We start from the raw sequence: 26456 nt of genomic DNA on the forward strand, positions 1-26456 counted from the left end.
AATCTGAAGCATTTATTGTAGCACCGTTTGAAATCAATAGCTGACAGACTTTTAGTTTTCCATAAAAAGCAGCATAATGTAGAGGTGTTTCAGTTATAAAATATATGGCATCTATTGTAGCACCCTTTGAAATCAATAACTGACAAATATCTAGATTTTCAGTCATAACAGCTTTAAGTAAAGGTATAATTTCCCTAGAATCTATGGCATCTATTGTCGCACCGTTTGAAATTAATAGCTGACAAATATCTGGCGGCTATTAAACCTTGAACAAGAAAACCTTGAACTGAACAAGGTTACTTAGAGATAAGATATTCACCTAATATGGAAGAGTGTTGATCAGGAAAAAATCTTAAGAGACCAGAGCACTGATTTAGGGACCAATAAGGACCAAAGCTAGACTTAAGGACTTCTAGCCCTGCGCTACAGCGCTACCAATGATTAAGCAGTTAGTAATTCTATGAAATCAGAAAAAAAGGAACAAGATTAAAACTTAAAATGGAAATTATAGGGCACAAGACAAATTAAGATCCTTTCTCAATATTTTTAACGAGCAGGACCCAGATATTAAGTTCACCATTGAACTTGAAAATAACCGCAATTTACCTTTCTTAGATGTCCTCATTACAAAACGAGAAACTAGGTTGGACTTGAGTGTGTATAGAAAGCCAACTCATAGTGATAGATATCTGAGATATGACTCCTATAACCACCTTATAGTTAAAAATTCTGTAGTCTATTTATTGGTTGATAGAGCATTTCTGGTGTGCTCCTCTGATTTTGAGCTGAAGGCTGAACTTGATTATATAAGAGATGTTCTGATAGGTAACGAATACCCCCAAAAAGTCATTGACAAGGTTATTTTCAGGAGAAAGATGAGTGGAATTACCAAGAATTTCGCTCCTAAGATTGAAGATGATAAACCCTTTTTGTCATTACCTTATATCAAGGGCATTACTGACATTCTAAGCTCCAAACTCACTAAACTTGGCTTTAAGGTATTTTTTCCCTCTGGAAGGACTATTTCCTCCTTCTTGAACAAAGGTAAGGATAAGATTACTTCAGATCCACCAGGGGTATATGAGATTCCTTGCAGTTGTGGTGATACCTATATAAGTCGTACCATGAGACCTCTACATCACCGATTAAAAGAACATGCTGATTCCATTGATGCCTGCCTTAAAAAGACAAAGCTAAAGGAGGAAGATAATTCCTCTGCATTGGCCCATCATATCTTTGAAAACCCTTCCCACTCCATTATGTTTGACCAAGCCCAACTTATTGCTATTGTCCCACAACTCTTAAAGCAGAAAATCAGAGAAGCTTTGGAAATTGCTAAAAACAAATCAGCCATCAATAAAGAGAATGGTGAGTTTCATATTAGCGAAATTTGGGAACCAATCACCCATAAATTGAAAACTCACAAAAAACTCCACCCCTTTCCTAAGGGCCCAATCTCTTTAAGATCCACTAGGACAGCAGCCGTCAACGCCTCTACCAAAATTCAGGCCATGGCACAACAATAACTCCAGGTTCGGCTCATCATTAGTGTTGTTAAGTGCTTTTAGTTTTATTTATTTAGTGATTTTACTTTCTGGCAAGAAATTTGAATTAGCCTGATGATGACAGGCACAGGTCCTGTCGAAATTATCGTTAGAAGAAAAATCAATCACCTGACATCAATAGATTAGGTAAGCTTATTACCTTCTATCATCAAAAACAACAACTGAAAGTAAAGAGTAACATTTAAACTTGAAACAAACAGAAAGTATTGCGTAAATGAGGAAAGCTGCCCGTTCTCACTACCTCGCTAAACGCTTAAGTTTTTTAGTATTTTAAAACAAAATTTAATTTCATTTAAACGGCCCTTGTGTTTCAGCAGCCTTAGGAAAGAAATTGGGATAGTAAGTGAAATTTCGCTCTAAAGTGCATTAGGTTGTAACACTGGTCCTTACTTACAACTAAAAAAAACTGGTTTATTTTAAATTTATTTTCATTTTTCAAATAATACCGGTAAATCTACCACCCATTTCCACGGAAAACCTACCCTTGAATGAATACTCATGAAAATGCAATTCCTTATCATGTTCATTGTAATATAAACCTCTTTTTTGGATTTTCGGTCACTCTTAGCATGAGACTTTTCTTACTTGCAGTTCGTTCCCATCAACTGCATAATTAATATAGAAAAAATGACTATATAAAACAGAATGTTACCATTTAAACGTAAATAAAAACAAAGTTCTTGGCATCAACTATCTCTTCTCCTAGTAAGTTTCTTGATGGTACCTCCACCTTCATAATTTTTATGCCGTCATGAAAATAAAATAAAAAAAATTCTGCTGCGAGGACGATTATAAATTGATCGTTATATGTGAATGACATGGACAGATTACATAGCTTACAGCCCTTTCCTTAAAGGACTGTGGAGCCTAATTTCATCACCAAAAGCATAGTTATTAGATCTATAACGAATGTCTTAATTTTTGATTGGATTGATGTGAAAAAAAGGGCCCGAGAAAAGGGAGCTAAGTGGCCTCCGATCTTTTTGGTGACTTAAAGAGAGTACCAGAGCTTTAGATTTCCGTTAAATGAGCTCTCTGATGATCTCCTAGGATCATTGGCTCAATATGATCACCCCTGGGAAACAAGTAAATGAAAATGTATCCGTGATCTTCCTTCTGTCAGAAAAATACAAAATTCCACATCTTTGTAGAGAGTAGCTTGAAACCTCAAAGATAGTTTTCTGATGTGCTAAACCAGATGTTGTTTTGAAGTCACTTGACTTTTTGGGGTGTTTACCGGCATTTTTTCGAACAAGAGGAATTAATTTTCAGGCTGTTCTAATTTCCTTAGCAATCAGAGAACTGCTAAAGTTCAAGAGGCACATCTGATACCTTGATATTAAGGATTCAAATTCAGAGTTGTTACACAATAAACTTCTAGTCAGTATTTAGGTATTTTAAATTTTGTACTGTTGAGAAATAAAGCCATTTGGCTAGTCGAACATTGTTACAACAATAGCTGCAAATAAGTAAAAAGCAAACCACATCCCATAGGAATCTAATTCAAGAATAGCAATTATTATTCAGATTAATCTTAATGGGAAAATGTTATTTTCAATATAAATTTATAGGAATTCTGAACGACCCACAGAATTTTCTTGAAAATGGGTGTTCAATGTAAATGAAAAGTACATAATTAGAATTGCCATTGTCAATAACATTACACAGTAAAATTATGACGCATTTCATAATCAATACAGTAGAAAATACTAAATCACCTACACCAAAAACAAGAAGAACAATGGGGAATTTTTCCAGACAGGGCGAAAAACTGTTGTTCTTCTTGGTTTTGGAGTTTGTGGTGGATAGGCAGTGCGGTCTTCGTTGCTATTTAAAATGCTAAATGGAGATGATCTCTAAGTCTATTTGTCTAATTTGTGGCATACATGCTTATTTCTAACTTTCCAAGTGAATACTATCCCATACTTATGATTTTAAAATTTATTTTTGCTATAGGTAGCAGGAAAAATATAACTATTCTTAACTGTTTAGATCTTTTTTTTGTGTTTTAGGTAAATGTATGTTTAAAAAATTGGTGTTAATCTTTGGTAAATCTCCTGACTAGTTTTTAACCTTTGTACTTAAAGAACTACTGTACAGTTTGCAATGTTTAGGATGAATAATGTTTATTGCACCAGGCTACCTCTAAAATAAAGCAACATAAAAGAAAAGTACAAGCATTATGTAAGCAAAGCATGGTATAGCCAAAGCAGGGAATTAAGCCCAAGCATAGTGGAATGCTACACAGTTCAGGTTAAGCAGAACGGAAATTGTTGTTATTTTGTTTTTGGAAACCAAAGACTTTGTCTTTCTGTCCAATCCTTAACAAGGCTAGCAATTTGTACTTCTAAATCTCTTTTACAAGACCTGTCACTCCTTCCAAACCAACAGCCATGTTATTGGATTTATTGGGTAATCCATCCCAAAGCAGCAGTATGAAACAGCTGCTTTATATATATACAGACTATATCTGACTACCAATAATCAAGTTACTTTGTAATTTATTTATTTTTTTAGGGAAAGAGACATGAGAGTTATCAACACTAAGACAAAGCTCAAGTGAGACCATCACAGTACCATTCCCTGATAGGAAATCTGTCCAGAAAGGGAAAAGGAGAAAATTACCAGTAATATCAAGTTTTGGCACGGGGTGAAGGGAACAATGCAAGAAAATGGGCATCCATTCACAGATCAACAGTGCAAGAACAAATATGACAATTTAAAAAATCAATACAAAATTCAAAAAGACAAAGCTGGGACAAGCGGTGAGGGGAATATAAAGTGGGGGTACTACAAAATAATGAGACTTTGTTGGAGATAGACCAGATACAGCCAGTTGCTGTTGATGATGGGGCAGCAAGGGTAGTTTTAAAAGACACTGTGACAACCTTTGAAGAGAATTTTCCCTCGCCTACCCCTGCTGAATTTTCTATTGAATCACCTGTTGAACGGACGGATAATCCATGCCCTTCTTAACAAGCGTTCAGGCTCAGTAAGAGGAGGAGAGTTAACAGCGAATCCTCTTTACCACAAAATAAAATTGCCCCAAAACCTACTGTGGCAGAGACAATCTTACAAATGAATGCACATACAAATAAGCGACACAAGGAATGTATTTTACGGCAGGATTTAGCTTTTGAAAAAAAGAGTGCTGCGCTTGAATTACTTCAAAAGCTCATTGAAATTTTTTTTTTATTTTTTTTTTTTAATCAATGTAAAAAATAAATGAACTTAAATATAATAAACTTTTTAATATTATTTGAAAAAGGAACAGTAAACAATCTCAGTAAGGAATTAGTTAAATGTATTATTTCAAAGAAAGTAAATTAGAAATAGAGTATGTATTCTATTTTTTTTTCATATTTGTGTGATAGTGACCTGGAGCAATTTTTCAGTGAATCCTTGTTCTTCCAGAAAAAGAAACAATAGTCAATAATCTTAACAATTATCTGGAATATTTTATTTATAGGCCTACCTTTCAATGCAATTCAGCCAGGAAAAAATATCACATCACTTGATGCCTTTTGCATGCTCCTTTCCAACATAGGGACTAGTTCCATTTTGTATCATTCATGGGGACCACAACGACTCATTATAGGCTTGTTTTTAGGGTAAATTTGTAGTCTTGGGTACTTCACAGCATAAATTTTTCTTTCCTTATTCTTTATAGTTAGATGTTAGTATGAAAATAATTTTTCAGAATTCTTAAATGAGCCTGAAACTCCTCAAAAAGGACTTAAGTTTTGCTTAAGTCATTTTCAATGGGTGTTAAGCTCTTTTTAAAAATTCCTTTAAATTTGTTTTTGAAATAACATTCGACTATGTAGTAAAAGCTTGCAAGGGCAGCCAAAAAATATCCAAATTACTGTCCAGGCTCTGTTTGAACAAATAGACGGAACAAAATAAATGTTTTTATTCCCTTCACTGTCAGTGTCAACAGATAAGCCAGGGATTTATTGTTTTAATTCCCAGATAAATTAGTCTTACACCTGGTCTCAAAAGTGAGATTAAATTTGTCCTCCTGCTTGTTTAAAGAACAGATGTATAATTGAAGTTTTCTTCTTTTGTATCTTACATTTAATGGGCTTAGATGGTATATGTTCTTTTATTCATCTGTCTTGTTTCTTTTCTACAGGAATGTTTTTACCTCATCTTTAGAATGATACACATTTTTTTTTGAAATGACTTATACTTGAAGTACATTTTAAAGATTTTTACCTATCTGTTTCCAAAGTTATGATTGAAAACTTTTTATTTTGTAAACATAGAAAACAAATCAAAAGAGGAATAAATACGTATGTTGCAGTAACTTGGAATGAAAGCCTAATATTTGCAGCATTATGGTCACGTTTACTTTTCCATCTTCTTGTTGGTTTTCTACTATTCTTACATCAAAGTTACTATTAGTCAAACTTGGATCCCTGTAATTTTCAGCATCAAAATTAATCAAATCACTGCTATCCACACAAATATTATGTAATACACAACACAAAATCACTGATTTATATATAAATGCAATATCTGGGGAAGGAAAAAACTGTAAGCGACGGAAACGACCTTTCAGTTTGCCAAATGTCCTCTCAATTGTTATCCTTGTAGATGAGTGTCTGAAGTTGTTGTTCTGCTGGTATCTAGTTAAATTTCCTGTTTCTCGATAGGGAGTTAATAGATATGGGCTCAATGGATAAGCACTGTCTCATATAATATGACAGTCTGGTGAAAAGATTGTTAAATTATTTTTCATATCTTGCCCCAGGTATGAATGTCAATATACACAAGCATCATGTACTGAGCCAACTTGACTAACATAGAAATTTGTAAACTTTAAATTATGTTGACAAACTGCCTGCATTTGTACTTAATGATACCCGTTTCTGTTCACATATGAATCACTCTGCTCAGTAGGAGCTGGTATTGCAATATACGAGTTCCATCAATACAGACAATAACCCCTGGAAACTCTGACATCTTGTTAAAATGTTCCCTTACATTCTGAGCATGCTGTCTTTCTGGCCATTTTATTAAAGAAGATGCCATTCCAACAAGAACATCTGCCATTCTTCTCAAAGTTCTAGCAACAAAAGATTTTGAAACATTAAAGCTCTGAGAGACTGATCTATAGCTGCCAGGGGTTGACCATACCCATAAAGCACTTAGAAGTTGCTTACTGAGGCATATTTTGGCTCAAAATTGACCCCTTTAATTCTCAGTTTGGAGCTAATTTTCTGCAGCAGAGCTTCAGCTGTTCCCCTCTCTAGTTGGAAGTGAGACTTAAATTCTTTGTCACTCACAACAGGGATTGTTACTTCATAAAACCCTTTTATTTTTGATAAATAAATATTTTCATTCACTTCTCCAGCGGTAACACATGCTAGAAAGCAAAAATCATGTACAAGCTAAGCAAAATATTACTTAAAGAGAACTATAAGTGGTTGATAATTGAGACAAAACATTAATAATCCTGATTCATTTTCCAACAGTTACTGGCCACACAATTTACATGAAATCAAAGATTCATATCATCATCTAACCCCTATAATTCAATATATGTGACAGAATAATTTCTGAAGAGCGTTGTTTTATGTCTTCTTACAAATACTGTAAAATTCTACAACAGAAAGACATTAATTCATATTAGATAACTAATTTTTGGAAAAATTTTTATCACATGCAATAGTCAATTTAGAAGAATTTACTGTATCTACTAGCCCCTGACAAATCTTGGAAACAGAGCCTTTACATATAAAGTATAATACAACAAAGTTGTATTATGCAATGTTATCATTGCAAGTTACTTAGAATTACAATGGACACCACCAAATTAAGTATTTGTGCTAATTTGTTGTAAATTCAGAAAAGCTGGTTGATGTTTATGTTCCATCAGAAATTTGTAATTTTGTAACGAGCCAACAACTGCATCCATAACCAAAATGATAAGATGCTTATCAATGTATTTCTGAGGGGGAAAAATGTATGATGGGAGAATTTGCTCCAGGAAAAATTCTCCACAAAGAGGAAATTCTAGCTAGGAAAAGTTATATGATTTGATTCCACTTCACAATACTCTACTCTTTATGCTACAGTTTGACGTTTTGTCCCAATTCTTTAAACCAACTCTTGAAACACAAGGACCATTTGGTTAAAATAAGAAACTTTTTTCAGTCCTAAAAAACTGTTTCTATGTAATATAAAGAAATTACAAATTATTGGCTTTGGGTAAAATAAATGTTACCAGATAATACACAAGAAATTGGGCAACATGTTTCTTTTCCAAATGGGTTTGTGCTAAAATTGATAATATGTATTTTTCAAGAAAACCCTGACACGGAAAAAATGGGGACAGTTTTTGGAATTAACATATCAAAGAGCATGAAACTGGGCAAAATACTTTATGGAATTTTCAAAACTTTAATTTTTCAGGCCAATTATATCTATGAGTAAATTTATTAATGCATAACCTTAAAAAAATTAATTCCAAGAAATAAGAAGTTGATTCTACGAAGAAAGTGATAGGTGATGTAGTCTATATGAATATTTTTGCTATTTAACCAAGATTCTTTCTTGGCAAAAAAGAAAATAGCTAAATGAAAAACATAAATTAGCCTAAAGTAAAAAACATAGTCAAATAAAGAATATATCTGCTATTTAACCAGAAAAACAAAATTAGCAAAATAGAAAGCGTAAAACAGACCACAGCCAAAAGCCAGGAAACAAAAAGAGACCTGTTGGTTGTACAGGCTGTCAGGCATTTAGTCAAAATGTTACTATTTGGTCTATATGTATGGTAAATTTTTTCTTCAAATATACACATCCAAATAAAGACTCAAAATGATTGTATACAAGATGATGAATAACATCATAATCGCAGGTTACAACAATAAATGACTTTGTAGCAAAACAAAATAATATATTCTTAAATAAAATCAGAATTTATTTTCTCAGTCCTAAAAAACTGTTTCTATGTAATATAAAGAAATCACAAATTATTGGTCAACATAATACTTATCTCTACTCCAAGATTCATTTATTATATACCCCACAATAGAAAGAATGGGGTAGCTAAGTAGTAATACTATTTGGCAGTGGCTGCTAAAGTGTGAGCAGCTTTTGGAATTCTGTTTAAGTGTGCTATTGGCAACTTTGGAGCTTTGTTCATACCTGAATATAAAAGATTGTGTCTAGAAAAAGAATAGCTTGCAAGATTAAATTGAATATTGTATTACAACTTACCACCATCAATTCTTCATCTTCATTTGATTCTACATCAGTATCCATTATTTCATCAATAAGCAACTGTAGAACTAAATAATGTTGTACCACGTCTGATGTACCACTGACAGAGCTCAATGTATGAAGATTTAACAAAAAACAGTAAAATCTGAAATTGTTTCTAGCTGAGACACTCCATTGAATTTCTCAAGTTATTCAATATTTTAGGATTTTATAAGATATCTGTTTCAATAATAGTGAGTGTTTTGAAGAGTATCTAGTATTTGAGATGGAAGGAATGCATACAAAGTCTATATGCTATGTTATTTTTGTTTTCTACCTATCAAAAACAACAGTTTTGAACAGCCATCAGAAGAGAGAAATTTCACTTCACAGAAAAATCCTAAGTCAGTCATTGAATTTTTATCCACCCATCTCTATGCTATATTTTTCATGAATTTTGGAATATTTGATGGAGGCTGTAAATTTTTTTTCCTTTATTGGGCTTTGACTAAATCATTTTTATTTTGGACTGTGGTCTCAATGAAAGCCTCGATTTAATTAGAAGCAAATACTGTAAACGGAAAACTGAGTTGTGACTACTCTACCTTATGAAGGTTAAACTTGGTGAACTGAATATTTCAAAATATGTCATCCACTTTACTCTAAATTAAATCCTACCTACAAGTATATGTTTATTTCTCTTGTTAAGTTTAGGTCATGGCAAAGCATGAGCCTGATTTGGTTATTAAAAAAGTTTCTGAAAATCATATTACCCTAACAGCTAAATGTTCCAAGCTCACAAATTAATGCCCAAGAAACTTTTTTTAAATTTTCATGAAAAATGGACATTTTTAATATAGCTTATACCTTTGGTCTGATACAAGTTTAACCTACTCAGAAGCAAATACTATAAAATTTTGCAAACAAACAAAAAACACAAATTCTATAAAAATGCAGACATGAAACCTTTACAATTTTCTATGAATAAGCTGAAATCAGTCAAGTATAAAATAATACAAAATCCAGGACAAAACTAAAGTCTTTCTGCTGTGCTAATTCACGAATCGCACTAATTCACAAGACTGTGGATGGAAGAGGGAGGGAAATATATTTTGAATTTTTTTTTTTGGGGGGGGGGGGGGTTCTTTGATTGATGTACCAAAATATATATATTTCGATGAAAATTCTCGAAGTATTTTGCCAAATCTAGAGGAATTCCTTCTCATTTGATGCTACTGTTGGACCCTAGATCCATTACTAAAAAATCATTTAGCAAGCTCAATTACTTTTAAAGATAGCCTAGTGAAATGGCCATCAATTAGAAATCTTAACTAGCCTAGTCTAAAATTCTAACCTTAATAGTTCAATTGAATGTCAGAAGGTGATATGTCTACTCCAAAAACTTTCAATAATCAACTCTACTGTATACTATCTCAGACACTAAAGCACTGAAATTAATATAGAAACAGGATATTTAAATCAAATCTAGGTTAATACCCACAAATTTATTGCAAAATTAATGCTTTTCCATTATGAATTTAGCATTAAGTTATTTATGCAACATTCTGTTTTTCTTTTTGTGAACAAAGAGGTCGATTTTATACAGTAGGTCAAATCTAAAATATAGAGGCTAGCTTGAACCATCAGGAAACAATGCAAAAAATACTAACTGTGGTACTATTCTAGTTTAACTACTTTTTGCTATCTTGGCAAGGGGTTAGGTTGTTCAAACTATACCCAAGCCAAACAAGTTTAAACATGCAACTAGAATATCCTATTCATATAGGCCTACCCCTAGAGTATATCTAAATTTTTTGAGTTCAACGTCAGTTCCAACATATTCTAAGTTTCCTTTATTGGTCAGTGGCTTTAGCAAATATATTTACAAGGGCATATGCGCAGGAAGTTATTCTAAGTTCAGACTAAATGAGTCTAAAGCAAATTTTTATCAAAATCTTGGTCCCAATATTTTTTTCTAGATGAATAACACCTTAGTTACTTCGAATGCCGTTCCTGGTGAATGTAAAATTTAAGTAACTTCTCTAATTATTTTAAAGTTACTTGATTTTTCACATAGAACACGCTCTAAATAATTTTTTTCTACTAGCAAGATAGCTGCTGCCTCTGTAAAAAAAAAACAAGCTCCCCTACCGCCATCTATATTAGGAACAAAATATAACCGTACGTTACGAATTAATTTACGTAACGAACTTCTGTACTTGTGTATCTTCATTATACATATGAGGAGGTTTGCCCCCTCGTTAATACCTCGCTCTTTACATTAGGCTTAAATTTCGTCCCAATTCTTTAAGAATGATGTCACAATCACAAAGGCCATAGAATAAATAGTTGAAATTACTAATAATACTTTTGTGTAAAGAGCGAGGTATTTAGGAGGAAATGAGCCTCTCATATGCGTAATAATTTCTGTTCGTTTAAATTTTTAATGCTGCTCTTTACTTTTAGTTGACAAACTTTTCATATTTATTTTTTCTTTGTTTTTTTTAAATAATGCTAGGAAATCTTTCACCCCTTCATTGAAATTTTCTTCCCCAGTGACGTATTCCTCCAAGAAAAGATCCTTATACGTACCTCCCTCCCCTCAATCCCTCCAACCAAAAGATATCCCCCTGAAAACGTAAGTACACTTCCCAATAACTAATACTGTATGTAAGCACTGGTCAAAGTTTGAAACTTGCAGCCCCTCCCACGAGGACTGTGGGGGAGTACATAGTCTCCAAAAACATAGTTATTATCTTTTTGGACTATGCTGAACAAAATGGCTATCTCATAATTTTGATCCATTGACTTTGGGATAAAAATGAGCATGAGAGGGGGCCTAAGTGCCCTTCAATTTTTTTGGTTGCTTAAAAAGGGTACTAGAAATTTCAATTACCATTAGAATGAGCCCTCTTGCAACTTTCTAGGACCACTGGATCGATACGATCACCCCTGGGAAAAAGAAAAAAAAACAAATAAACACGCATCCGTGATCTGTCTTCTGGCAAAAAATACAAAATTCCACAATTTTATAGATAGGAGCTTGAAACTTATACAGTGGGGTTCTTTCATACGCTGAATCTGATGGTGTGGTTTTTATTAAGATTCTATGACTTTTAGGGGAGTTTTCTTCCTGCTTTGTAAAATAAAGCAAATTTTTTCAGGCGCGTAACTCTTAATGAGTGAGACTAAACTCGAAAAAACTTATATATTTGAAATCAGCATTAAAATGCAATTCTTTTGATGTAAGTATTGGTATCAAAATTCCGTTTTTTAGAGTTTTGGTTACTATTGAGCCGGGTCGCTCCTTACTACAGTTCGTTACCACGAACTGTTTGTTATGGCTTTATTCCACTAACAGGAAATATGATTTCAACTTTCTGAATTCTGCCTACTAAAATGATGCCAAACAATTCAATGAAACTACTAAAATGATGCCAAACAATTCAATGAAACTGTCTGAGTCCGATGCATCCGATAACATAATATTTTTCAAATTCCTTTAGGCCATAGCAACACAAAGCCACAAAACCAAAACAAAACAAGCAAGTTCAAAGCAAAATGTTTCAGCACTTTCGCCTTTCAAACCCCTTTGTTTATTATTATAGATGTTCCCAACTATGCTGAAATCTGTTTTGCTTGGGTCAAAACAGGGTGGACAGCAGAAATACTTCCAAGCAGGTTATGCCAGTCTTTGAAACGAATGCTGTTACTTCACCATCACTCTAAAGGAAGCTTTTTTTTTTCCTGTCAATGACATCCTCACTCAGGTACCTTTCCAGTTCCTCATTAATATTATTTGCTGACGCTTCTTCATCCCTTGTCGAAGTTGCAAGTCTGTTTTCAAACATGCTGTCAATCCAATCTGCTTTTCATACTCTCTTTTTCAATGCAGGGGTGCAACTAGCATTGTAAGTTTGGAGAAGGGATTTATAGAAATTGTCCGAAAAATGCCGACAAATTTTGACTCACAAGTTAGATTTCCAATGTAAATGGTCAAAACTCTGAAGGTATTGGCACCGCATACCGAACTTCCCCCCTCCTCGCCTAATGAAATCCCCTCCCTTAACCATGCCGCTAACTGGATATCACGATTTTAATGGAATGATTCATGGATCTCTTACCCACGCAAGTGAACATTCATTAAACCAAAACGTACGATTTATTGTGTTCTATTTAGTTGTTTTGGTAGAAATTGTACGTTTGTGAGCTCCGCATTTACTTCGAATATTGATGCACCAATTGTGATTCGACAAGTAGGTGTACATTGACAACAAATATGCTTTGACTTCATTTGACTCGTCTCTGCTGATCCCTCCACCATGCTCACTTAGCTGGTGGCATCATTTCTAAGGACTGGACAAGGAGAAATTACCAAATAATCTCGAACCATTTTCTTGATAAGTTGCGTATGAAAAAAAAATCAGCCTGTTTTTTTTGCTGATATCTGATTATGTCACTGACTCCAATATTGATTAGCCTGATATGTCCGCCGGCCGTTATATCGGTCGGGCTCTAAACCGTTTAGAAGCACCTACTTTCTTCTCCGGTATCTGCTTAATAAACCAACATTGACTCTCAGATGTCTATCTAGCATTCTTCAAACCTCCAGATAATTGGACTCAAAAACACCGAACCCTTGTTAACCTGATTGTATTCTCCTATAGTTTCAATGTTCTAACCAATCTAGCACTCTTGCAAATGAAACTGCTATACAAAATCCACTTGTATTACCCTTGAGCCAAATGAGTTCTTTAGGTTCCAAATTTTCTTAAAATTTGTTTGGAACTAAATCGTACTTATTTATTTTGGCATAAAATCAAGCTTTTGACCTATAATGAAGACATGCAACTTGTTTTATTTGAGTCTTCACTGAATTTTCACATCAACTACCTGACCTAAATTACTTCTCAAAAGGATATTTATTTGCCTATTACCGTTTCAATTACAATCTCCTACATGCTTAGACATCCCTATTAGTGTGCAGACTTGATGCCCAAATAAACAAGCTATTCTTTAACCTGTAACATTTGTCCTTCGAAATTGGCTGCAGTCCCAGATTAAACCTCTCATTAACTCCGAAATAAAATTGAAAAAAACTTATTTTTTCTATTGAAAGTAAGTAGCAACTTTAATATTCAAAATGAACATAAATCATTCCGTTTATGAGGTATTGTTGCTCGTCCAAAGTCTGCTCTCGTGTATTCTTGCTGTCTACAGAGCTGACTTCGCGTGTCTCTGGATATCTGACAAGCCACCGAAGAACCAAATGCACCTAAGAACGGTTGGTATAGCAGGCCTCTTCCTGATACTCTTGGCTATGAATGGAACTGGAAATACAGCCTCGGATACCCCATCTGCTTTCCCAAACGGAGCCATACTAGCCCAAAAACATACCCCTTTGAACATTGCTGATCAAGGTGGCATTAATATTGCCTTCTGGAATATATTGATGCTGAACCAGCCCGGTTCTAAGTTTCTTTTAGCAAACGAACTAAAAAATTACAAATTCTGATTGTAGGAATAATAGAGACGCACCTTTCAGGAAGCGGTGAAGAAGATATTGGAGAAGGACGGAAACTGTTTTCGTCCGGCGGAATCAAAAGAAGAGAGGGAGTCGACCTTGTTCTCAACAGCTTTACCCGGAAAGCTCTACTGTAATTCGCACCTATCTCGTCACGTCTACTGAGAGAGAATTGAGGGCAAGCATGGGAAGGTAGCTGTTCTTACCTGCTATGCACCGACAAAATAGGCCGAAGATTGAATTAAGGACCACTTCTATGCAGTGCTGTCCTACAAGCTCTACTTTATCCCGTCAGACGACTACCTTATTGTCATAGGTGATTTCAATGCCGTTGTCGCTAACAGCTCTGGCCTATATAATGCCGTTTTAGGACCTTTGACGGTTGACGCTCTGAAGAAGAATAGTGAGCGGCTGCTTAATGGCCCCGTCATCCACACTCTATCAGTCATTAATACATGGTTCGTGAGAAGACGTTGCGAAGCACGCATGTTACAACAATGACAGCCATACAAAAGATGCTTGACTACATCATTTTACGACGACACTGGCTTTAGTCTAGACAGAACTACCGCTCATACAGAGGTGCCGAGCTCGGAAATACTGACCAGCGTCTTCTTTCTGCAAGGATCAAACTCAAGCTGAGGAGCCAACAAGGGTAACTCCTCTTCCTCAAAGAAGGTAGACACCTCTCGATTGAAGCAAGATCCCTCGGTTCGTGAACGGTATATAGTTGAGGTCTCTAACCGCTTTGTAGACCCTCCAACAGTGTTCAGAAAGTGAGTCAACGTGGAACGATTAGGCTAATGTTCTCACTGCAGCAACAGAAGTTGTAGGCTTGAAGTAGTGAATAAAGAAAGAGTGGATTAGTAGCCAGATGTTCGGAGTGAGTGACCACATACGGCGAGTGAAACTACGAAGAGATGACACTCTAAAGACAGTTAAACAAACAGCGCAACTCTATAAGGACAAGAAAGACTTCATTGGAGGCAAAGCCACTGAGCTCGAGCAAGCTGCCCAAAAGAAAGACATAGGCGCCACATTCAAGATCTTGCATGAGCTGACAGGGCAACACTCCATGGCATCTACAAGCCTGAAAGCAGCGAATGGAGAAACCATATACGATCAATCCCAATGTATTGATCTATGGAAGAAACACTTCGACATACTACTCAATTCAGATCCACCTGATTGCATTGACCCAGGGATTGTTGCTGCTGCTGCTGCAGAAGCTACCGCTTCCACTGACAGCGAAGAATTTTCTCCAAAGGAGAAAATTCCATAAAAGCCTAGAAACTTCAAAATTCGAGGCAAACTACCGAGCTAAATTTATAGATTAAAAACAATTAACAGTAGTAAAAAAAGAAACCAAATAAAAATAAAATAAGAATACATCAGAGCTCTGTGTAGTTTTTTCTTTAGCCAATGGAGTCATTGAAGTTCCTTTAAAAAATTTCATCCAATATCTTATTCTTCCCAATGAGACTTTCTTGTACTTGTTTTCATGTAACTAAAATGGCTTAAAATAGTTTTACTGTCAAGACTAGAACTTTATTTGATTTAACTGCTTTCTCAATATTTGATTGTAACACTAACCTAGATATTGACCGGTTGATTTGTAGGTCGAGCCCTAATTTTGAAGTTTGCGATTTTCAAATATTGTTGTTTTTTCCGAAAAATCAATTTAACTCGTCTCATTTTCCTTACATGGTCCAACAAAATTCTTTAAAATTTTGTGTTTTTTATTTTAGGAGAATGATCCAATACCCTATTACATTCAGAGCAACATACTTCAATAAAAAGGCAAATTTTAAAACAGCTAAGAATTTAAGAAGTTCAGAAGGAAATGCAGAGCAAAAACCAAACGATAGAAAAAATTCAGCGAGAATATGAAATAGCAATAAAAATAATTCTCAGAAGAGGCAATAAACCTAAGAGAAGAAGCAGAAGACTTATGAAAAGAAGCTGAATGAAATTTTAATGAGAATTTGGCAGGATGAAAGGGATAATAAAAAGATACGAAGACTATAAAAGATACAAAGAAATAAAAAAGATCAGGATCATCTAGAGAAGATGAGCCTCAGATTACTCTATGCAAATGCAAACTTCCTGCAAAATACGCTGGGTATGACATTGCTGAGTATAATAATTTAGTATGAGATTAAATACTACCATTTATAAAAGCCTAAAAACCTCTAAATTCTAGGTAAATTACCGAGCTTAATTAATAAAGATTAAACAAATTTATTATAGCAAACAAAGAAGTCAAATCAAAACAAAATAAGAGCTAATCACAGCTCGTAGTCCTTTTTTCAGACAATTGAGTCATTTCATTTGTTTAAGAATTTCAACAAATATCTCACAATCAGACTTTCGTGTACTTCAATCAGACTTTCGTGTACCGGCTTAAAATTAAGTTACTGTCCAGACAAAAACTGTATTTGATTTAACTGTTTTTCCGCTATCCAATAATAAAACTGAGTTAAATATTGACAGGTCAATATAGCTCAGGCCCTAATCTTGAAGTTTGCTATATTCTAAATGAAAAAATCATTTTTGAAGGCGTGATAAATCAAGAGACAGTTGAGGAAACACGGTTGAAATGGCTAAAAAGCATTCCATGGATGGAAGATAATACATTTCTGAAGATCATGCGTGTTGGCAAAACGAAAAGAGGGAGCTTTGTAAATAAGGTAGGAGGATGTCATTAGGAAAGATCAAAGAGAAATATGATCTTCCTGGGATTTTGTAAACAGGGGGGTTTTGAGTATATTCCGTTATCCAATTACAACATCGACCTAGATATTGACCAGCAACGATATATTAGATATGATATACGAGCATTACATCCAAGTTACCAGTACTACTAGTATTATATCTAACTTTACCCATATCAATTCAATTAGAAGCTGCATTAACGAAAAAGCAAGAATAATTAATATCTGCAGTAGGAAAGGAAGGCTCGTTTGAATTAATGTTGAAAGTGTGTAATAACTATAAAAGTGACAATAAAATAGATAAAGAATTAACATAAGGGTAGTCAGTGAACTCTATAATACAAATAAAATAGTTTTTTTGTTAAAGAAATCTGAAGAAGATAACAGTTATACGCAAAACAATAAGGTATTTGACCATATAATAATAATAATTTATTTATAACCCACATCATAACAAGTTATGGCACTTGTGTATTAACAAAAAGAAAGAAAAACATGAAACATACTGCAAATAAAATACACTACAAATAGAAAAAAAACTACACTACAATGAGATTAACCGAACAGACGGACCAAAGGATGATGAGGCGATAAACGATAAAAAGCTGACTCCAAAAACCTTCCATGAAGGAGTTGCACTTATATCAGGGACATCAGACTTACGAATTATCTTCCCATTGCTATACCAAGGGTGGAGATAAAGTAAAAATTTACAATATCTGAAATAAAAAGTCCGAATCTGATAAACATCTTTTTTTAGAAGGGGATAAAGACCAGAAAGATAAAGGACAGAATGATCACAGAATGTAGCATATAGTCTACCGAGTGCACGTCTATTATACTTCCCTCGATTAGCAACTATCTTAGAATAGCCAATTTGAACAACGACAGAATTGAAGTGACAGTAGATGAATGTAAATATCCACAAGAAGATTTGAAATGTGATTTCAGCAATGCTACTGAAGATTATTCTAACGCTTATCAACGATTTTTACAGTTAGAATAAACAAAAAATGATTAAAGAATATAACCAAACGATTTTTATAATAATATTAATGTCTTTATCTTTTTTAATGTTTCAAAGCATGAATTGAATATTTATTGAAGTGGATCAACTGTAAGTGGATCAGTGAAGAGCAATTATGAAGACGATTGATAGTTAAGTAATATGTTCATATATAAATTATTTTTGATTTGGAAGTTTGTTCAATAAAATAAATTACTATTAATCGGAGGAAGTTTTAGGCAAAATTAAAATGGAAAATAAATACATTCAAAATATTAGGAAGAAGATTATACATTGGAATAGAAAACGTGATTACTACAATGGAATGTTGTTTAATATGGAAAGAAAATCGTTATTATTGATTTTAAAAGTGAAATGGTTGATCTATTAGTACCTAAAATTATGATTCTAAGGCAGTCGACTTTGAAAAGAAATTAAAAAAAGAAAAGAAATTAAAAAATTTGAAGTAACACAATTCCCACATTGATTTTTGTACATGCTTGTAAAGTTTTATGCACCGTTATATATGACAATAAATATTGTGTTTTTGACAATTTGATCAAGGGTTGAAGAGACACTAAAACAACAATTTCAAAGTACGAGGCACGCAACCTTTTTGGGGCCTTGACTATAGTACGTGGACCGAAAAAGGTTTGGAGCCACCGCTTTGGAATGTTTGCGATTGAATTAGATCCCGGATCCTCCGCGATTGCGGCCGCAACGAGAAACTTTCTGAATATTCTTTAAAATGGTATTTCCATGGAGAGAAGCAAAGCCTCCAAGTATTACCTCCAAGTTTGCAATTAACTTTGTAGAAAGGTGTCAGAAGTAAAGTTCGGTCGCTCAAGACTCGATAGCAGTCAATTCTACCGATCAGTGAATTCAAATGTATTCCTTTTCCAGTGAGTTTAAGTGTATTTTAGTGCATTATTGGTTTTTACATTGGTTGTTAAACTTTTGCTTCTATTTGTTGCTTGTTTCCATTTGAACAATTTAAAAGAAACTAAAGTGAATGTGACACTTGCATCTATTTAGAATCTACTTAACACGGAATAAAACCTAGCGTACAACAATCGTCTTAGCTTACCTGGAAGTGTAAGCAGAAACGGGACAGACCGACAGAGTTTGCGATCGCTCATTCTATTTAGTATTGCAGAGATTGTAAGTGCCATAAAAATGGTAATCAACGAGATCTATGTTAATTAATCGGATAACTTTTAACCGACCACTCACTTTAAATCCCCTGAAGTATCACCTTAAATAAGGTATGATGAACTAGTTATTCATATCACATCACATAGCTGCACAAAAAGCGAAAATATGAGAAATAAAAGCTTATTCTATTTGTTCGTAATCCAATTTGATGAGCTTTATCCATGGATCCTATCCATAGAAATACTCGATTAAAATACAGTTATGGCGAGATTGAAAGGAAGTCTTGTTTCAAGTATTTAGGGATTACACTTGATGAAACTTTGTTGTTTAGGAAACCTTTTGGGAACATGTAAGTGATTTTGTCACTGCACATCGGAATCCTTAGAAGAATCGCACATTTTGTACTGCATTGCATTTTAAGGTTGTAGCATTTCTCTATAATACATCTGTTTATTTTGGGATAGTTTGTCCTTCGGGATGGTTAGGGATATTTCCGTGGATAGTGAATCCAATTCGAGTTCTCCAAATTAATGCGATCCGTTTACTCTGCAATTAATGTTATGGTGATTCTACGAGACTGGAGTATGGAATTTTTATCTTTATGCTTCTCAGGCATATTTTAGGTTAAGTCTGATTGCCAAAATTGTAATACTCTAGCAAGCAAGGGGTTGTCTGCTCCAATTACAATCACTACAAGGTCTAAGTTTCCCTTTATTTATCGAGTAAAAAATTATTTAATAGAAATGATAAGACAGTTAATGACATAAAAAAGTTTGAAGAATTTAGAAATAAAGTTCAGGAAAAAGTGGGTTCTAATTAAGAATTTTAAGTGATTAATTGTCACCTTTATTTGCGATTTAGGAAGCAAGGAAAATGGCGGGTGGGGTGGGCTTTATCGTTCATAATCTTATTATTTCAAAGATGGAAATGGATGAGTTAACTTTGGCGTACATTTTCTTTGGGTTCATTATTGGATGTGCCATCGTGGATTTTGGAAGTAATATAGGGAATAGTGAACTAGAAACATTTACTCAGAGGTGTTTCGTGATATGTGTCTTCATTATTACGATCATAGTTTGGAGACGTGAAAGGAAGTGTGGCCTCTTTTACAATTTAAAAATAAAAGAGACAAGATTGAAAAGTGTAAAAGTTGCATACAAGTATTGAATCTGAGTTCAAAGTGAACACACCTGGATTAAATTGGATATTTTATGAACTTATTAATTCAGTAAGCCCTTTTTAGCTTAAGAATTGTGAACTATTTCAACACTCAGCAATAAGCTCTCATCGAATAAAAATTAGTTAATTATAATTCAAGGTTTCGCAATAACTGGTTAACGATAAAGTGACTTGTAACCTTGACCTACATAGGAGGATTATCAAAAGAACTATTTGTGCATGAATTGTAGAACAAAATATTTATTTTAGCTATTATTATTGAACTAATTGAACCAGCGTGATGCCTGTTACCAGTGACGATAATCCTGTCCTTCTTGACTCGCCGATATTGAATTTTGTACAGAGCAAGTTGCTAATCGGAGCAGAGGATGACGTGATAAAAAGGCATGGACTGGAGTTTTTTTACTCTAATTCGGTCAAGGTGCCAAAGACGTTATTGTGGCAGCTTTGTCCAGGTCATGAAGATTGCCCTATTCGGAAGGGAAATAATGCATTGGTTAGCCATTTCAGGGACATAATTTCTTTATTAAAATCTCCTGACGAGACTGACAATGATTTTCCGACATTCGTCATAAAGCGTTCTACCCTGCCACTGCCTACACCTCTTTATTCTCAAAATTTAATGACTCCATCAGGTTGTTTTGGGAATGTCTTCAAAACTTGACAATTAGGAATTAAGCTTCCCCCAATCACCCAAGCCAGCTTCAGTGCTAGATTCAAATGCAACAGTTATCGTCTCAAAGGTGCCAGACGCCTTATTTGACCCTCTTAAGCGAAAAGCTGCTATAGACCAAATTACTGGACATGAATTAGTACGTAGCGTAAAGCCCATCAATGACAAGTGGTATATTAATACGGACAAGTCTGCTACGGAGGACTTCTGGTCGTCAATACAGAACATTATCTCCGGTACTACACCAAAAGTGGTTTCCAAGCAGTTTTTTGGTATATCACGTAATTTTCCTACCGACGTTAACATTACGGTACTCGGAAGCCAACACAGTATCATAGATGCTAAGAGATTGGACCTATCTAAGTCTGTGAAAATCGAGTTTTTGGATTCTTTTGCGCAATTTTTCAAGAATGGCCTCATAGTGGGCTATGAAATATTTCCTGTTTACGAGTTTAAGGACCTACCCAAATGCTGTTTTAAATGCCGATCACTAGACCATCTACAGTACTCCTGTCCCAGCGATCTCCCGAAATGCGCTCGTTGTGGAGGGCCAAACATATCAACAAAAGATAAGCCATGCATTGCTGATCCCAATTGCGGCCAAAAACACCCTTCCTATAGCTTTTCTTGCCCCGTTATTAAGAATCGAATAAAGTGCAAATCCACCTTTCAACCATGAGTGCATCAATCTCAGCTATTTCATTCAATATAAATGGCACCAAAGATAAGGATTTTGTTATTGATGAGTTGTGTGGTTCCTACGATTTGGTATGTTTCCAGGAGCATCTTCTCGCTGCTTCAAGTTTGAATTTTTTGCGTCGAAGTCAGCATCATACTGCGTTCCTGAGTCCAGCAAAAGCTACTGGCGGTCGCCCTTGCGGTGGGCTAGCCTGTGTCTTTAAACGGGACATTCATCTACCCTCCCCAGTACTCTTCAACTCCGACGAATTTTTTTCGGCTGTGCGTGTCGGCAGTATTGTATTTATAAACTCTTATCTCCCATATGAAGGATACTCGATCAGATCCTTAACTAAATTCGGAAAGGCCTGTGGTCTGATTAAGAATCTTATGAATCAGGTACTGTTAAACTCTCTACAGAATATAATAATTGGGGACCTAAATATTGATATTAATCGATCTTCTGTAAGAAGTGAGCTGCTTTTTGAGTGTCTTCCTTCATACCGCGTTGTGCCTAAATCCCACAATTTTTCATAAGTTCATCATTCTGGGAGCACAAGTGATATTGAGCATATTATTTGCTCGTCTGGTATTATCTATTCTTCTGCTTCTGTTCATGCTAATTTCCACACATTCTGACCAAATGCTAATTTCAGCGACATTTACAATGGATATTGATCTATCGGAAACCAATTGCTCGTGACAAAAATCAAAGTGGTTTGAAAAAGTAATTGGAGCAAAGCCAATATACCGCACTAAATCTCTACCTTGACAACCCTTCTTTCTACCATATGTGTTCCATATCATCTTCGTCAGCGCCAGGTACCTACGAATGGTAAAGCCGATATTGACTGTTATTATAACCAACTTGTGATATGTATGAAAAGGGCAGAAGAAGCTGCCATACCTCGGCAACGTATTCGTAAAAGAACACAAAAACCTATCTGGCCAATGGACCCTTGTTTAAAGTCGATAAAAAATAAAGCAAAATTATGGCTCCAGATATGGAATGAATGTGGTCGGCCAAGTTCTGGGTGTGTCGCTGATATCAAACGTAAAACTAAAACCAATTATAAACGTTATCTGAGGTCGGCACGTTACCGCGGTATGGATTTCCCTGTAAGTAGGGAGGATTGGCGAAAAGTGATCAATTCTGACAAGATAAATGATGAAACTATGACAAGTAATTGCCTCCCAACTTCAGCTAATAAACATTATTCTTCGATTTTTTCAGTGATTAATTATTCAGTGCATTCTGTATATACTCGCCTTCTTACCCCCTTCTTTAGTACAACGTTTTCGCAACGCCATATAGTGCCCATATCTTTTTCTTCCGTAATTAATGCTGTTAAAAGTTTAAAATCTGATCCAATAGATAAGGATGGTATTTCTAAGATGCATATGCCCATTGAATGCCCCCTTATATCTCACTTTCAGCTTCTTTTTCAAATGTGTCTATGTACTTCATACGTACCTGAGTTTTCTGTGTGGAACTGTTTCGTCAATTTTAAAAAAGGGAAAGTCACCGATTGATTGTTCTCGCTATCGACCAATTACTGTATTTTACAATATTAGTAAGGTTTTTGAGTATATCCTTCTACCATTTTTGACTAAAAATATTATTGAGGATGAAAACCAATTTGGTTTTCAGAGTGGGGTGGGTTGTCAGCATGCGCATAAGATTCTGTCTTCTCTATTGGCTGATACTTCTTCCAGGGGAAATGGTCTTTATATTTGTGCTTTGGATCTTTCGAAAGCGTTTGATAGTGTGGTCCATAGTCAGCTCATTTTTTCCTTGTATAATTCTGGGGTCAATCTCCCTATAATAATGCTTCTTAGGTTTTGGTATTCAAATTCGTTTCTTCAATTAGGATCTGCACCAGACACTATTATAAGAATGCGAAGAGGAGTTAGGCAGGGTGGTGTTCTGTCCCCTACGCTTTTTAAGATTTGTATTTCTAGTGTGCTGGCTAAGATTTCAGGTACATACCTTTCTGGTCTTGCGGATGTTTCTTATCTTGCGTATGCTGACGACTTGCTTCTGATTAGCTGTTCCAAAAAGGGTCTTTCCAAAATAGTCTCTATATCTTTCTGATGCTTTCTCTGATATTGGCCTTTCAATTAATATAGATAAATGTGAGTTTCTTCCCTATAACTGTATTACTGCTACTCCCCTTCACAGTAATAACTTCACTATCCCTCTTGTTGATTGTATTCGTTGGTTTGGTATCTCTATTACTAACAATCTTTCGAGCTTACGTCAGCGTACTGTTTGTGATATAAGTAAAAAGATTCAGATTGGTTATGAAAAAATTGTTGCAAATAGAGGGAAGTATAATAGACGCGCGCTGGCTAAACTTTATTCTACTTTCTGTGATCATTCTGTCCTTTATGCTTCATGTCTTTTCCCCCTTCTTAATAATGGTAATTTAAAAAGAATTCGGATAAATTTTTAAAATTTTGCAAATTTCTTCAGTTTCTTCCACCTTGGACAAATAACCGGCCTCTTGTTAAAAAATTCTCAGTTCCTGACATAACTTTAAAGTTGGAGATTCTTCACCGACAACTCTCCAGTACAGCTTATGCGCGCCTATCCCCACACGACCATCTTATCCGTTTTTTTCGTTGACTTTGTGTGTGTATTTGTTTTGTGTGTAATGTTCATTTTCTTTTTCATAGTTCGTTATTTTGTGTGTTTATTTAATTTTTTGTCTTAACGTAAAAAATTTCTAGTCATATTTTTTTATTTTTTGTATGTTTTGCTTTTTTGTGTGTATTTAATTGTTTGAACTCTACATTTTAATGCTTTTATAGTATTGTTGTGGGTAAAAAATAAATTATTATTTCATTTATAAAAATTATGGACTGGTATTAATACGATAACTAATTATTCAAAATGGTTATAAATAATTTGATATATATTTTTTTAGAGAATTTTATCAGCAGCATCGTTTGGAAGTGAACAGGCTATTTGTGTCCAATTTCACTATTCCGTGTCTGGAACCGATTCTCATTTCGCATTGGACGGCACATTGTTCCTGTTTTATGTGGCTATCCTTCTTTGAATGTTGCTAATATTGAACCAAGCAAAATCAAGTAAATCAAAATCAAGGTCAAGAAAGCAGATCTCAGAGTAAGATTAATCTCCAATTTATTCTAAGTGTTATAGCCTATTTGATTTAATTCATTACTATTATTCTTTCTTTTTATTTACGAGCATTAGGAAGTTCGCCTGATTCTTAATTCATTCATTTCCAAAAAGGCAAGTGATCTTGCTGAATATCTCATCATCAAGCATGTGTGATTGCCTGGAACGGATGATTCAGTAAAATCCGAAGAGGGCTCTCTAGAATTGAAATTAGGAGCTCTTTGGTATCCAAAAAGTTTGCACTGTGGTAAATTCGCTCCTCGTTTCATTTGGAGGTGTAAAACTGTAATTGTCGACTAAAGATGGTTAGTTACTATCTATTGAAAATACTGAGATAACCAATTAATATAAAAAGATCTATGAAGAATCTATGTAGTTCACTTAGCCAATTTCATATAGATCTTGGCAAAACGTTGTGAGTATGGAGTGACTTGGCAATAGTAACTAGAACGGAAAATATCGGATCTTTTTAGCAATTAAATAAAAAAAAAGCTTTTTAAATGAAAGTAAGGAGCGAGATTACAGAAATTACTCCGTATATGAAAGGTGCTTTTCCTTCTCAACGCCCCGCTCTTTACGCTAAAGTTTGACTCTTTCTCTTAACTCAACATTTTAAAACAGTAAAAAACTATATAGAATATACGCAGTAATTTCTGTTCGTTTTAATTTTTAATGTCACTCCTTACTTTCATTTAAAAAAACTTGTTTTTTTTTATTTAATTTCTGAACGTTTTTGTATCAATGCATGTTTTGATTTTGGCTCTCCGCAGAGGAATAATTAAAACGAAATTTGTATATTTGTTTTTTTTTGGCTAAATGGCTTTCTCATAATTTTGATCGAATGGTTTTGAGAAAAAAAGAGCGGGGGAGGAAGCCTAGTTGCCCTCTGATTTTCGGTTAATTAAAAAGGCAACTAGAACTTTTAATTTTTTACGAATCTTTTTATAATTAAAAGATATACGTAACTTATAGATTAGCTTACGTAAAGAATTTTTGTATTCTTATGTTTTTATTACATATATGAGGGGGTTCGCCCCCTCGTGAGTACCTCGCTCTTTACACTAAAGCTTAAATTTTGTCCTAATTCATTAAGAATGACCCCTGAATCACAAAAGCCGCAGAATAAATAGTTGAAATTACTAAAAATACTTTAGCATAAAGAGCGAGGTATTAGGAGGAGGTGAGCCCCTCATATGGGTAATAATTTCTGTTCGTTTTAAGTTTTAATGCTCCTGTTTACTTCAAGCTGAAAAAAACTTTTTAATTGTATTTTTTTTTTAAGTAATGCTAGTAAATCCTGCGGTCCCGTCATGGAAATTTTCTTCCCACATGAGAAATTCCTCGATGGAAAGTTCTCCCAGCATATCCCCCTCTTCTCAACCCCTGCCTCAAACCAAAAAATCCTCCTGAAAACGCCTGTACACTTCCCACTAACAATTACTATATGTAAGCACTGGTCAAAGTTTTGAACTTGTAACCCCTCCCACAGGGACTGTGGGGGAGTAAGTCGTCCCCAAAGACATAGTTATGAGGTTTTTCTACTACGCTGAATAAAATGGCTATCTCAGAATTTTGATCCGTTGACTTTGGGAAAATAATTAG

The 26456-nt window shown here is 34.6% G+C and overlaps 1 protein-coding gene across 3 annotated transcripts in view; it reads right to left on the reverse strand.

Moving 5' to 3' along the window:
• Positions 1–5433: 5433 nt before the first annotated feature.
• LOC136033277 (uncharacterized) overlaps positions 5434–26456 on the reverse strand; it is a 107690-nt gene continuing 86667 nt past the window's right edge. The window contains exons 9-10 of one of the 3 annotated variants that reach the window (XM_065714034.1): positions 8796–8943; positions 5434–6936 (exon numbers count right to left, since the gene is read on the reverse strand). The gene's annotated coding sequence lies outside the window, so the exon portion shown is untranslated. Of the gene's footprint in view, positions 6937–8795; positions 8944–16307; positions 17735–26456 lie in introns of those variants that run through there. The other 2 variants (XM_065714036.1, XM_065714035.1) reach the window with 2 other exon arrangements.

The sequence above is a fragment of the Artemia franciscana genome, chromosome 11, assembly GCF_032884065.1.
Source record: "Artemia franciscana chromosome 11, ASM3288406v1, whole genome shotgun sequence".
Taxonomy (NCBI): Eukaryota; Metazoa; Arthropoda; class Branchiopoda; order Anostraca; family Artemiidae; genus Artemia; species Artemia franciscana.